The sequence below is a fragment of the Lepidochelys olivacea genome (genome assembly GCF_965140295.1).
Source record: "Lepidochelys olivacea isolate rLepOli2 genome assembly, chromosome: 1".
In the NCBI taxonomy this organism is placed as follows: domain Eukaryota; kingdom Metazoa; phylum Chordata; order Testudines; family Cheloniidae; genus Lepidochelys; species Lepidochelys olivacea.
The window spans coordinates 13164184-13178437 of NC_140411.1; positions in this window are offsets into that span (position 1 = coordinate 13164184).

A 14254-nucleotide genomic window follows, 5' to 3' on the forward strand; every position below is an offset into this window, starting at 1 on the left:
GTGATGTACTGTGTGGCCTTAAGCAAGTCACTTAAGTCCAGATCCTCAAAGGTGTTTAGCCTCCTATCGTCCATTGATTTCAATGGGACCAGGCACCTAAATACCTGTGAGGATGTGGCCCTGAATCTCTCTTCGCGTCAGCTGAGCTATCCACAAGATCCATATAATATTGTCCTACTGACAGGGCAATTGCTAAGCTTGTCCATTAATGACTGTAAGAAGCTTTGAGATGCTCAGTGAGGTATTGCTACAGAAGTGCCAAGGATTATCCTAAAAGTTTCTAGTCTGTTTTGTTTTATAGGAAAAAAAGGGGATGGGGGAGAATATAGGAAGGCCAATACCTCTGAGGACGTTACTCAGATTTTCTGTGGAAAGGTTTCTCTACAAAAGCAGGTTATTGGATCCAGCTTGTAGCTACAATCTGAAGTTTCTCCACATTGTTTCCATACTTTATTTTGAAGCCTCAGTTCCCATTAGGAAAAAAAATCACCCTGGAACAATTCTGTGAAACAGAACCAGTGTTTAACATGGAATTGTTTGGCAGGGACCCCAAAGTGTCTTCTATCTGTCTGGCCTGCTGAATCCACCGACTTGGGAGTCTAGCACAGGACTAGGACACAGGAGAACTGGGCTCTATGCCCTGCTCAGACACTAACTCTGGGCCTCAGTTTCCCCATCTGTAAAATGGGGATAATGATACTGAACCACTTGTAAATTGCTTTGAGATCGAGGGATGAAAAGCCCAAGGTATGTATTATTTCCTTTCAGGAAGATGACTTTCCATACTTAACCTCATGGAGCCAACCATACCATCTTACTCATTCCACTTCTGCAATTCCCCCCAAAAGTAACTAGGAAGCTAAAATTCTTTAGACTGAAAGGAAAATCTCTGAATGATTTTCTTCACCTGTACCGACGTGAAACCAGCCAGGGGGCCAGTGATACTTAATACTTCTAGAATGTGGTGGCAAGTCATTTATAACATTAACTAATCACAGCGTCCCAGGCTGTTCTCCCAATTGGCAGGTGGGGAAATGGCGACAGAACTGTTAAGCGACTTAACAAAAGCTACAGAGCAAGTCAGTGTCAAAACCGGGATTAGATCTCAGGAATCCCAGCCTTCTACTCACATCAGGCTAGTACATCACATCCCGCTCTCTTTCTGCATTGCTAGCGAACTGACTCCCAACTCCCTAGCATTGTGCTGGGAGCACCAGGCCACTGGAGGTGTCCTTTGTCAAATGAGACAAACTCGAGGCCCTGACCTATTGTGATTAACGAAGATTTTTGCCAGAATGAGGTTATGAGCCTTAGTGTCCTGGCCAGATTCCAATTAGAATCATTACAGTCCGCCTCCAGCCTGCAGTTTCATTTGGAGGCTGTATTTTTTCACTTCCTACTTAAAACTTTTGGGCAGTGTTGTTGTTAAGCAGATGCTGCGTTCCACCTCAGAGGTGGCCGCATTACAGTGTTGGGCAAAGTGATTCCTCCACCCTCTGAATAGTTTGGGCAGTCAGTAAAGTTTATTAGGCATTTTTACATCCAGGTGGAGGAAGCTCATCGAATTGGGAAGAAGATTTTCAAAATGTGCACTGGAACTGATGTTTGGTAGCATTAGAATTGCCATGAGTTTTGTGTAATGTACTGGATGTGTTGTGCTATTATTACAGGCAGGACTGGGATCTGGGTAAAAAAATTCCACCCCAGAGATTGGGGGGAGCAGATGAGTCTGTTCAGAAGATGACCAGCAAGGCTAGTCCGAGGAGCCCAACTGGCCCTTTGGCTAACAACTACAGCAACGAAGTACATTTGGATAACCCATACCCACTCAGTGTAGCGGTCTCTGTAGGGTGACCAGACAGCAGGTGTGAAAAATCGGAATGGGGGTGGGAGGTAATAGGAGGCTATATAAGAAAAAGATCCCAAAATCATAGAATCATAGAATATCAGGGTTGGAAGGGACCCCAGAAGGTCATCTAGTCCAACCCCCTGCTCGAAGCAGGACCAATTCCCAGTTAAATCATCCCAGCCAGGGCTTTGTCAAGCCTGACCTTAAAAACCTCTAAGGAAGGAGATTCTACCACCTCCCTAGGTAACGCATTCCAGTGTTTCACCACCCTCTTAGTGAAAAAGTTTTTCCTAATATCCAATCTAAACCTCCCCCACTGCAACTTGAGACCATTACTCCTCGTTCTGTCATCTGCTACCATTGAGAACAGTCTAGAGCCATCCTCTTTGGAACCCCCTTTCAGGTAGTTGAAAGCAGCTATCAAATCCCCCCTCATTCTTCTCTTCTGCAGGCTAAACAATCCCAGCTCCCTCAGCCTCTCCTCATAACTCATGTGTTCCAGTCCCCTAATCATTTTTGTTGCCCTTCGCTGGACTCTCTCCAATTTATCCACATCCTTCTTGAAGTGTGGGGCCCAAAACTGGACACAGTACTCCAGATGAGGCCTCACCAATGTCGAATAGAGGGGAACGATCACGTCCCTCAATCTGCTCGCTATGCCCCTACTTATACCAGGACTGTCCCTGTAAAATCGGGACACCTGGTCACCCTAGGTCTGTCCTCCTCAAGTGGTGGCCGGGCCTATTGCAGCTTTGGCTATCAGAGATGGGTCTTTTAAATTCAGGCAGTAGTGCCTTCTATGCTTTGTGATCCAAAGGTCCCTGGTTGAGCCTCACTGCCGGTGACCCACCCAGGGGCAATAGCATTACGTTGACATGGCGGCTTTCATCTCACAGGATCCCCAGTTGTTTCAAAGGACTATAGAGCTTGACTCAGCAGGCTGCTGAGAGCCTCTTGCAAGGTCCCGAGGCCCTCAACTCCCTTGTCTTAAAGTCAGTGGGAGCTGAGGGCTTGCAGGCCCTCTTAGATACTAAAGTGATAGGCACCTCGGAAATGCCACAGAGACACAGACACAAAATGCTTAGTGCCTTGCAGGATTGGGCCTTACATACACACAGGAATCACTTCGTCAGCCGGTGAAATGCTGCGGCCTCTGGGGTGGATTTTAGCTGGAATGTTCTCTGACAGCACACAGCAATGCTACACCCCAGGAAACAAAGAACATTTTCCAATTGAAGCTGCCCTAGGAGTGTAAGGATATAGAATGGGAGTACTTGTGGCACCTTAGAGACTAACCAATTTATTTGAGCATAAGCTTTCGTGAGCTACAGCTCACTTCATCGGATGCATCCGATGAAGTGAGCGAAAGCTTATGCTCAAATAAATTGGTTAGTCTCTAAGGTGCCACAAGTACTCCTTTTCTTTTTGTGAATACAGACTAACACGGCTGTTACTCTGAAACCTAAGGATATAGAATGTAATTTACTCCTTTGGAATTTGGGCAGGATACTTGGACTAACTATTAGGACATGGGCAAGCATGCCTAGTGGTTAGGAGCAGGAATCAGTAGCCAGGAATCAGAGTCAGAGCCAAGGGTCAGAGTCCAGGGTTGGAACCAGGTTACTCAGAGTGAGGCGAAGCGAGCCGAGGCAAGTGGGTCCAAGGCTAGGATGAGCAGATGCAAATGCTCTGAGCAGCCAGCAGGCTGCTTCTGCTGCTGGTCTTAAGCACAGGTCAAGCTGATCCCCAGCTGAGGCAGCTCAATTTAGGCCCAGCTGCATTCATCAGGTTAAGCTAGCAGGTAAGCAGGGTAGCTGTGGGTCCTTCCCTTACTCCTGACACTAACACCCCTCTCCTGTGTGATGTTTGATGGATGATTTGTCCAGCGACAGACCCATTATTCAATAGAAACCCTGTAGTTCAGCGTTTCCCAAATTGTGTTCTGCACGACGTGACTAGGTGTTCCATGAACAATTTGTAATTAAAAAAAAGGGGTCTTGCACTTGATTTTTGTACTACTTTATACACACTTTCCAGTTAGAAATTGTTAGTTCAAGTTATTTTAAATTTCGTTTTATAAAATAAAATATATTTGAGCATAAATAACACAATATTTTATTTGAAAACCAAACAACTACCAAATAATATTATAAGTGATCCATAAATATATACCGGGTGTACCGTGGCCAAAAAAGTTTGGGAAACGTTGCTGTAGTTTATTGCTTGGCTGGCATCAAAGGAGATGAACAAACTCGCTATTCTTTATGGCTTGTCTGGGATGACTTTGGCAGCAACAATTTTTAGTCCACCATTTCATGTTCTCTGTATGTGTGTATATATAATCTTCTTACTATATGTTCCATTCTATGCACATGAAAGCTTATGCTCAAATAAATTTGTTAGTCTCTAAGGTGCCACAAGTACTTCTGTTCTTTTAATGTAGCTAACAGGAAATACTATAAAAAATCTAGTATACAACAGCATTTGCTCCAACCCCTCAGACAGAGACAAACACCTACAAGATCTCTATCAAGCATTCTTACAACTACAATATCCACCTGCAGAAGTGAAGAAACAGACTGACAGAGCCAGAAGAGTTCCCAGAAGTCACCTACTACAGGACAGGCCTAACAAAGAAAATAACAGAACGCCACTAGCCGTCACCTTCAGCCCCCAACTAAAACCCCTCCAACGCATTATTAAGGATCTACAACCTATCCTGAAGGATGACCCAACACTCTCACAAATCCTGGGAGACAGGCCAGTCCTTGCCTACAGACAGCCCCCCAACCTGAAGCAAATACTCACCAGCAACCACATACCACACAACAGAACCACTAACCCAGGAACCTATCCTTGCAACAAAGCCCGTTGCCAACTGTGCCCACATATCTATTCAGGGGACACCATCACAGGCCTAATAACATCAGCCACACTATCAGAGGCTCGTTCACCTGCACATCCACCAATGTGATATATGCCATCATGTGCCAGCAATGCCCCTCTGCCATGTACATTGGTCAAACTGGACAATCTCTACATAAAAGAATAAATGGACACAAATCAGATGTCAAGAATTATAACATTCATAAACCAGTCGGAGAACACTTCAATCTCTCTGGTCACGCGATTACAGACATGAAAGTTGCAATATTACAACAAAAAAACTTCAAATCCAGACTCCAGCGAGAAACTGTTGAATTGGAGTTCATTTGCAAATTGGATACAATTAACTTAGGCTTGTATAGAGTGGGAGTGGCTAAGTCATTATGCAAGGTAACCTATTTCCCCTTGTTTTTTCCTAACCCCCGCCCCGCCCCTCAGAAGTTCTTGTTAAAGCCTGGATTTGTGCTGGAAATGGCCCACCTTGATTACCATACACATTGTAAGGAGAGTGGTCACTTTAGATAAGCTATTACCAGCAGGAGAGTGGGTTTGTGTGGGGGGGGGAGGGGTGAGAAAATCAAGTTGGGCCATTTCCAGCCCAAATCCAGGTTATCATTCACATTGTAAGGAGAGTGATCACTTTAGAGAAGCTATTGCCAGCAGGAGAGTGGGGTGGGGGGAGGTATTTTTTCATGCTTTGTATGTATAAAAGATCTTCTACACTTTCCACAGTATGCATCCGATGAAGTGAGCTGTAGCTCACGAAAGCTCATGCTCAAATAAATTGGTTAGTCTCTAAGGCGCCACAAGTACTCCTTTTCTTTTTGCGAATACAGACTAACACGGCTGTTACTCTGAAACCTATAAAAAATCTAGGATTTCATGGCTGCCTGTCGCAGAGCTGCAGCTTGTGAATATTTTGAATTTCACAGTAACAGCAAGAGAACCCAGATCCTCAGCCTCCAGACAGCGGACTCCTACAATGTTAGCTAAAGGAGACTCTTTAGTAGCTGTTTCCAGTATAGGGGCTATGACAAACAATTCTGATTCCATCCAGTGGAGCGTAATGACACACACACAGTTTATATCTCTGGGGGCAGGGAGAGAGACAATGCTTCTCTGCACAACACCAATTCTGCCATGGAGACAGACTGAACTAACAATATTTTCAAAAGTCTATTCTATATCTGCAACAGTCACTCAAGCCTTGACAGCGCAGAGCTGCTCATCATCTACAATTCCCATTAAAGTCATCTTTGAACGTCAGGCCCTGAACCAATGACATCTTTAAAGCCACACAGGATTTGGACAAGAACATGAAATGATTTTAACGATTTACCATTAAGCAAGTCATAATACAGGGATGCTGATCTCCAGGCTCTTTCTATAATCTAAACCACAATGACATTTTCCAAGCTATCTTTGTAACTGGCAGAACTGTTATGCAGGGTCCCATTTCCAGGCAGAAAGATGAGCCAGTTCTATTTAAGCACTTTTAAAAAATCCTTATTTTACAGAATGCCCAGAAATTATTTTGTCAGGAGTTGGATGCTGTTGCTTTCCTATCTGCAGCCTGCATTTGCAATATTAAGACATTAGATCACTTCATATAAAAATAATGTGGAAAGAGATCTTGGAGTCATTGTGGATAGTTCTCTGAAAACATCCACTCACACTGCAGCGGCAGTCAAAAAAACGAACAGAATGTTGGGAATCATTAAGAAAGGGATAGATAATAAGACAGAGAATATCATATTGCTTCTCTATAAATCCATGGTACGCCCACATCTTGAACATGCAGATGTGGTTGCCCCATCTCAAAAAAGATATATTGGACTTGGAAAAGGTTCAGAGAAGGGCAACAAAAACGATTAGGGGTATGGAACAGCTGCCGTATGAGGTGAGATTAATAAGACTGGAACTTTTCAGCTTGGAAAAGAGACGACTAAGGGGGGATATGATAGAGGTCTATAAAATCATGACTGATGTGGAGAAAGTAAATAAGTAAGTGTTATTTACTCCTTCTCATAACACAAGAACTAGGGGTCACCAAATGAAATTAATAGGCAGCAGGAAACAAAAGGAAGTATTTTTTCACACAACGCACAGTCAACTTGTGGAACTCCTTGCCAGAGGATGTTGTGAAGGCCAAGAGTATAACAGGGTTAAAAAAAAAAACTGGATAAATTCGAAGGTTAGTTCCATCAGTGGCTATTAGCCAGGATGGGCAGGGATGGTGTCCCTAGCCTCTGTTTGCCAGAAGCTGGGAATGGGCAACAGGGGATGGATCACTTGATGATTACCTGTTCTGTTCATTCCCTCTGGGGCACCTGGCATTGGCCACTCTCAGAAGATTGGATACTAGGCTAGATGGACCCTTGGTCTGATCCAATCTGGCTGTTCTTATGTGATGCAGCACCAGGATTAAGTTGCTGTGACATGAAGTTAGACGGACTGCTTCATTTCTTCCAACCCAGTGTTGGTCCAAGGCAGGTCAAAGGCAGCCCTGACACAGAGATGCAGCCTGCGGAGACGACAAATCCCTTCATTCAAAGCTCCCTCTGGATTCAGTGGAGGCTGCTGGTCTGGAGCTGGACTATCTGGACAGCACCGACCTGTTGTCCCTCTGCACCATCAGGACCAAGCCAGACCACTGCCGTTTGCAAGGGGTTGTCTCGGGGTGCGGGGAGGGGTCCTGTTCACATGGAAACGGAGCACCCACATGCTAGGACAAAAATAATAACAATAATACAGCTGGCGGCAGCAGCTGTCTCCACAGGCGGCTTGGCTCCAGACCTCTGTGACCCAGGAGGTCAGGCTAGAAGCTCACAGGGGTGCCTTCGCGCCTAACAAGCCACGAATCTAAGACAGAGGGAGGGCCTGGCCCCTGCTCCCTTTTAGGCCAGGGCAGCCCTGGGCACAGGGGCTGGAACTAGGGGTGGCTGCAGGGGTTTCCATCACATACAGGGTTCACAGCGCCCTTCAGTGGCTCTCAGCACCCCTGGCCCAAGCAGCCCCTGGGCGCCCTGGGGTGGCCCTGGCATCAGTGACTCCGCGGCCGCGGGGCTGGCTGCTGCCTGCGTGGGGGGGACGCTCTGCAGCCGGAGGCCTCGCCCCCCTCCCCCAGGGGAGTTCAACCCCCGCGTGCTGACGGTGGCGCCGCCGGGAGCAAAGATCAGGCCGGGGCAGAACTAGACGGGAAACGTGGCAGCCGCTGCACAGCGCAACCACACTCCCCAGGCAGCAGAGGCACCCTAACCTGGCAGCTTTCCACGGCCCCCCGCGCCCCGCTCTCGCCCTGATTGGCCCAAGCACCGTCCTCTGTCATTGGACGGTTGCAGCGTCAGTCAAGCCCAGCCGGGCCGGAGGAGGCCGCCCCAGCCGCCGGCTCCGGGCTGGGCTGGCCCGCCCGGGCGGCCATGTTGAGTGTGGCCAAGGCCCCCGCGGGGGCGGGGGAGGCTGGGATGACACGGTGCGCGTGGCCGATCCCAGCCGCCTGCTGACTCAGGGCTGGGCTGGAGCGGCCCATGGGAGCGGCAGCCGGGCAGCTCCTGGTGCCCCTAAGGGAGGAATTGGGGTCACCACCCAGCCCCCGTTCTCCATTGTGGGGATGCCCCTCAGTAACCAGAGGCCAGGGACCCCCACCACCACTCTGCCCCTCCTCTGGGACTAGGGTGACCAGATGTCCCGATTTCATAGGGATGGCCCCGATATTTGGGGCTTTTTTTTTTAATATGGGCTCCTATTACCCCCCCACCCCCTGTCCCGATTTTTCACACTTGCTGTCTGGTCACCCTAACTGGGACCCTATTATTTGTAGTACCATAATGCCAAGGGGCCTCCGCACCCTGGGCCGGGACCCCGCACCCTGGGCCGGGACCCCGCACCCTGGGCCGGGACCCCGCAGGGCTAGGTGCTGTACAAACCAGACCCACAGAGGCAGTCCCTTCCCCAGAGAGCTGCCACGTCCAGCGATCTGTCGACCCCACCTCCCCAACCGCTGGGTGTGACCCGGCGGCACACAGTCCTGGCATGGCAGGACGGGCGTGTCCAAGGCGAGGTGATTTACGTCAGCACGTTGCCTCAGGATGTGATAAGTGACGCATGAGGGGTATACACTGGCCAGGAGTAAATCCAAGCTGGAAGTTAGAAGAGAAGTGAGGCTCTGGAGCTGCCTCCCTGTAGGAGCAATTGCGGGTAAACAATCAAACTGCAGTAATTACAAGATGGCGCTTGGTAGGTTAATGAACAGGATTTTAGGGAGGGGGTTGCTGGCAGTAGCAAGGACTAGTAGGGTTACCAGGTGTCCGGGTTTCGAATGGAACGCCTGGCCGAAAAGGAACCCTGGCGGCTCCAGTCAGCACTGCCGACCAGGCCATTAAAAGTCTGGTCAGCGGCGCAGCGGGGGGCTCCCTGTCTGCCCTAGCTCTGCCCGGCTCCTAGAAGCGCTGCTGGGACCCCGCACCCCAAACCCCCTCCTGAAACCCCAACGCCCGCCACAGCCCAGAGTTCCCTTCCACAGCCAAACTCTCCTGGAACCTGCACTCTGCCCCCCCAACCCCCTGCCCCAGCCCTGAGCCCCCTCCTGCACCCCAAACCCCTCATTTCCGGCTCCACCCCAGAGCCCGTACCCCCAGCCAGAGCCTTACTCCCCCCTGCACCCCAACGTCCTGTCCCAGCCCTGAGCCCCCTCCTGCACCCCAAACCCCTCATCCCCAGTCCCACCCCAGAGTCTGCACCCCCGCAGCCAGAGTCCTCACTCACCCCTCCAAACCCCAATCCTCTACCCCTGGCCCGGAGCCCTCTCCTGCATCCTGAATCCCTCATTTCTGGCCCCACCTGGAGCTTACACCCCCAGCCCAGAGCCCATACCCGCCCCCTACCCCCCACTCCAGCCTGTAGCCCTCTCCCACACCCCAAACCCCTCAGCCCCAGCCCAGAGCTCGTACTGCCAGTCAGAGCCCTCATCTCCCCTCTCACACCCCAACCCCCTGCCCCAGTCCAATGAAAGTGAGCGAGGGTGGGAGAGAGTGAACAACCAAGGGATGGGGGACAGAGCAAGAAGGGCTGGGCCTCAGAAAAGGGGCAGGGAAGGGATGTTTCGTTTTGTGCAATTAGAAAGTTGGCAACCCTAGGGACTGGACTTGGTGACCCAAGAGGTCCCTGCCAATCCTATGATGTGCTGAGAGGCAGTGACTGACCCACATGTGTGTCCCATCAGATACAGTCAGATGGCTGGCAGCCATCAGAAGCTACATATTGTGATGCCAGCTGGTTACACTGTGACTGGTGTTGCCATCTTTTAACATATGGCTCTATCACAGTGTCATAACAGTGTAGAGTTATCACCTGTTGATCATGAGCGAAATCAAGGGGATTTTTGAGTGCTCTGCAGAACCACGTCCATAGGGGCAAATCTTCTGCCCAGTGCATCGCCCAATTTATACCCAGGCCTTATCTACATTAGAGAGATAGATGATGATGCTAAGTACCATTAGTTTCCCTTGACTGATCCCAGTGAACCATGTGTCCCCATTCACAAGTGTGCCAGCCATTGATCAGTTGTGCCAAGTAATGCAAGACTCACCCCAATTCTGACAGGTTCCCCTCCTCCTAGACGGCAGGCTTTTGAGAAGTCAGGACCATTGTCTTCCTCATGCCTTTTAATAGTCTTCCTTAGATGTTGAGAAGCTGTTGCTGTTCCCGGAGTGTCCAAATCAGGGGGTGCTGCAAGAGTGAGTGAGTTCAGGACAAAATGAAACACAACAGTCATGAAAGCTGTTCTCTTTCCAGTGTTGGTGGATGGGGTGGAAGCTCTGCTGGAGGTGACCTCCCTCTGGGCTGCACCTTGTCCTCACATTCCCTGCCCTCTTCTGGATGCTGCTGCACAAGGTGTCCTCCCCCTGCAGCATTCAGCTTCTCACTGTGTAGTGGTGGGCACTCTGCAGCCTTGTCTGCCTTATGGTGCATCAGAGCCACAGCAGTTTGCCTGCCAAGGGAGCCTCCAGTGGTACAGAGGCAGAGGCAGGATTTGCCCCTGAATAAATAACCATGGAACTCCTAGCCATTACCAGATCAGTCATTCTCACCCGGACATGTGGCCTAATGTGTGTGACCTCTTTATTAAATGGAGGGTGGGGGGAGGGGATAAGCCTCTTAGCATGATGCTACTTGCTACTTCCAACCCCTGCAAAGGGATACGTTGCCATTATTTCTCGAGATTTTACCCACTAAGTTAGCTGAACTAAACTCTTCTTTCAATTATAATCCATCTGACAGTATTATAATATAGCTCTAGCAACTAGATTTGTACTTGTGAGCTCTTTGGATACAATCCTGCTCCTGTGAAGGTCAATTTCTGACAATGGCTTAAGTAAAAAGCAACCAAAGAGGGCACTTTTATGACCCAACAACATGAACATTTAGTGTTTTGGTGGGAGATGCTGCAGCCTCTATTTCAGGTTCCCAGTCAACCCTTAAAGTGAAGTTCTAGTCTGAAAAAGGACAGGGAATATGTCACCTTCTTTCTCAGCGGACTGGATCCCTGGGTGTACTAAGTGCATTTGCTAACTTTAGTTACTAATAAGAGTTCTGCAGATTAAATTAAACTCTGAATGGATCTGCACCCTCCCACTCCCCTTGATGTTGGTGGGTTTGCAACTGTAAACCACATTAGTGCATGGGGAAATCTTTGTCTCTCTCTAATGGATGGACCCTGTAAGAGGTTATAGCTGATTGGAGCACAGGCTAAAATGTTCAAGAGTGGCCATTCATTGTTGAGGTCTCACTTTTTGAATGCCCAGCTTGAAACACATCACCCTCCTGAACACACCATCCTGGGCAGTCACCCACTGTGCCCACCCTGTCTGAACTGATCCATAAGGCTGCTACCCTGCCAGTCCTTTTGAGAGCCACCTCTACTAGGGTGCCATAAAAAAACAGCCAGCATATGATGTTTGGGCTGAGATGCAGTTGGGGAAGTCTATAATTTCCTTATTGATTTGTCTCATTACAAACCAAAATAAAAGCCAGCGAACACACAAATACATGTGCATAAAACAGTATAGCTTTGCCAGCATTGTTCTCTCCCACCCTTCAAATGTCATTGGATTAGGGGTTATTGAAAGTCAATTGAAGTCAATGGAAAGACTCCAATTGACTTAAAGGGGTTTGGGTCAGGCTCCTATGTGTTGAAAGCTCTTTGGGGCAGGCAATGGATCTTCCTATTTATTTGTAGAGTACCCAGCACAATGGGATGCTGATCCTTATCAAGACCCTTGGGCACAACAATCAATCAATCAATCATTATTAATAAAAAAAACACACTGGTCCCAGTTCTCCCAATACAAGACACAAAACTTGCTCTGAAGTGAATGGAAGCTACAGGGATCCAATGAGTGAAGAATCAGGGTCAATATCAGCAAATAAGCAAATTAAAAATAAAGAAAATCTGTTCACTTAAAATGACGTTAAATCCATTGAAAACAGTCTTTTAGCTGCCCAGATTCTCCAGCCCCCATCAGAGCAGTAAAGTACACAAGACAAATGTCATTAAGATATTGCACAAGCAGGGAGAGATGGAGGCACTCCACCAATGCCAAGTACAAAGGAAAATGAGAACACTGGCTCCTGTCCTATTAAAACTTATTTAAGATTAATCTCTTTAATAAAGTTCCATTTCCCCCTCAGTTCACTAGCAGCTCAAGGCCTGAAAGAGCCCCTCAGAGAGGTAGTTAGTCACGTCAGGGGCATACGATTCAAATAATCAGAAATAGGATGAGGATCTACAGTCTTCAGAATATCTTCTAATACTGCTCGTAAATGATGGGCTTTGGTAGTGGTGAGATCTGACTGAGAAAACGCTCAGAGCGGAAAGGTTCATTGTACCCTTCTCGCTCATCAAGCATGTGACAGGAAAGAGAGGAAACAGAATGATGAAGCTCAAACAAGATTCACAATTGCTGCTGACCCACTTGAAGGGGGGGAAAACAGTGTCTGCCCAGGAGTCAGACACCTGACCACGCAGACAACCCGAGTGATTTACAAACTCAGTGGGTCTAGTCGTGGGCACAGGAAGAGACAGGATTTTTTTCTATGTTGCTAGTCAAAGAGCAAGTGAAGTGTTTTTGGATGATGTCCCTTTAAGAGGAGAAAGGATGGGATGCTGGGCTCATACGGTTCTGGGGCACCTGAAAGCAGTGGCAGGGAGGAGGCAGCTGAAGAGGGGATGACCTTTGGGGATGGGTAGTTGAGAAGCGGCTGGTGGATAAGAGAATTGGGAGGGGCTGGCTGGGAGTGTGAGTTGGCTCCTGGATTGGGAGTGGTGGCTCAGAATGACTGTTGGGAATGATGGTGGCAGTTGGGAGTTAGGAATGCCAGTCTGTTTGGTGTATGTATTATTTAAGTGCTCCCATCAAACAGTCTTCTCTGGGGGCATGAATAGAGTTCTTTAAAAAGAGTACTAAAAAAAAAGACACACCACACACTGATTGCAATATTTGTTGAGCCATGTCAACTAGATTAAGGCCAGGTCTACACTACAAACGTACATCAGTAAAGTTACATCTCTCAGGGGCGTGAGCGACGTCGTTATACTGACCTACCCCCTGGCGTAGATGTAACCCACTCACCTCCTGGGTGTGGTGTTCTGTCCCCTCTAGTGGCACCGAGACTACTTTGAGATCAATGAGTCTGCTACAGCCTTAGCTAACGGCCACGTGGCTTGAAGCTCATGTATTTAGCTCCAGCGGTCCCAGGTTCGATTCCGCCCTCCAACGACCGGGGTCTGTCAGTGTTACATAGATAGCGCAATGGGAAAGCCTCTCCCATCGATATCGCTGCTGCCTGTCGGGGAGATGTATTAAGATGCTCTCCCATTGGCATAGTAGTGTCTTCACTACAATGCTGCAGGTACAGCTATGCAGTACTGTACGTGTGGACAAGCCCTTAGAGAGATTTGCTCAAAAATGGGTACACCTCAGACATAAAAGCTGTGGTGCCTAAAAGTGCTCTCAGATTTTGGGTGCCACATGTGCCCGATGGCCAGCTCGAGACTCCTCATTAGCAGAGATGCTGAGGGCTCACTTTTCTAGCTGACACCAGTAGGAGGTACAGTTGCTTGGCACCCTTGAAAAATCAAGCTCAAGCTGTCTCATGTTGGGCCCCCAAAGCTGGAGGTGCCTCAAACTGGTGGACAATTTCAACAGTTTTCAGAGTAGCAGCCGTGTTAGTCTGTATTCGCAAAAAGAAAAGGAGGACTTGTGGCACCTTAGAGACTAACCAATTTATTTGAGCATAAGCTTTCCTGAGCTACAGCTCACTTCCTCCCAGCCTAAACCCCAACCAACCAAAACAGGACATTCATAACAGCTACAAAAATAAACCAAACACCCCACCCCACGCAGAATTTTGTCCCCCACAAGGGAGAAGTGCCAGGGATTCCATGAAGTCTACCAGGGACTCTGCTATTACTATTGATTTTCCAGGGGAGGGGCTAAGAGACGATGCTGGTGGGCAGCA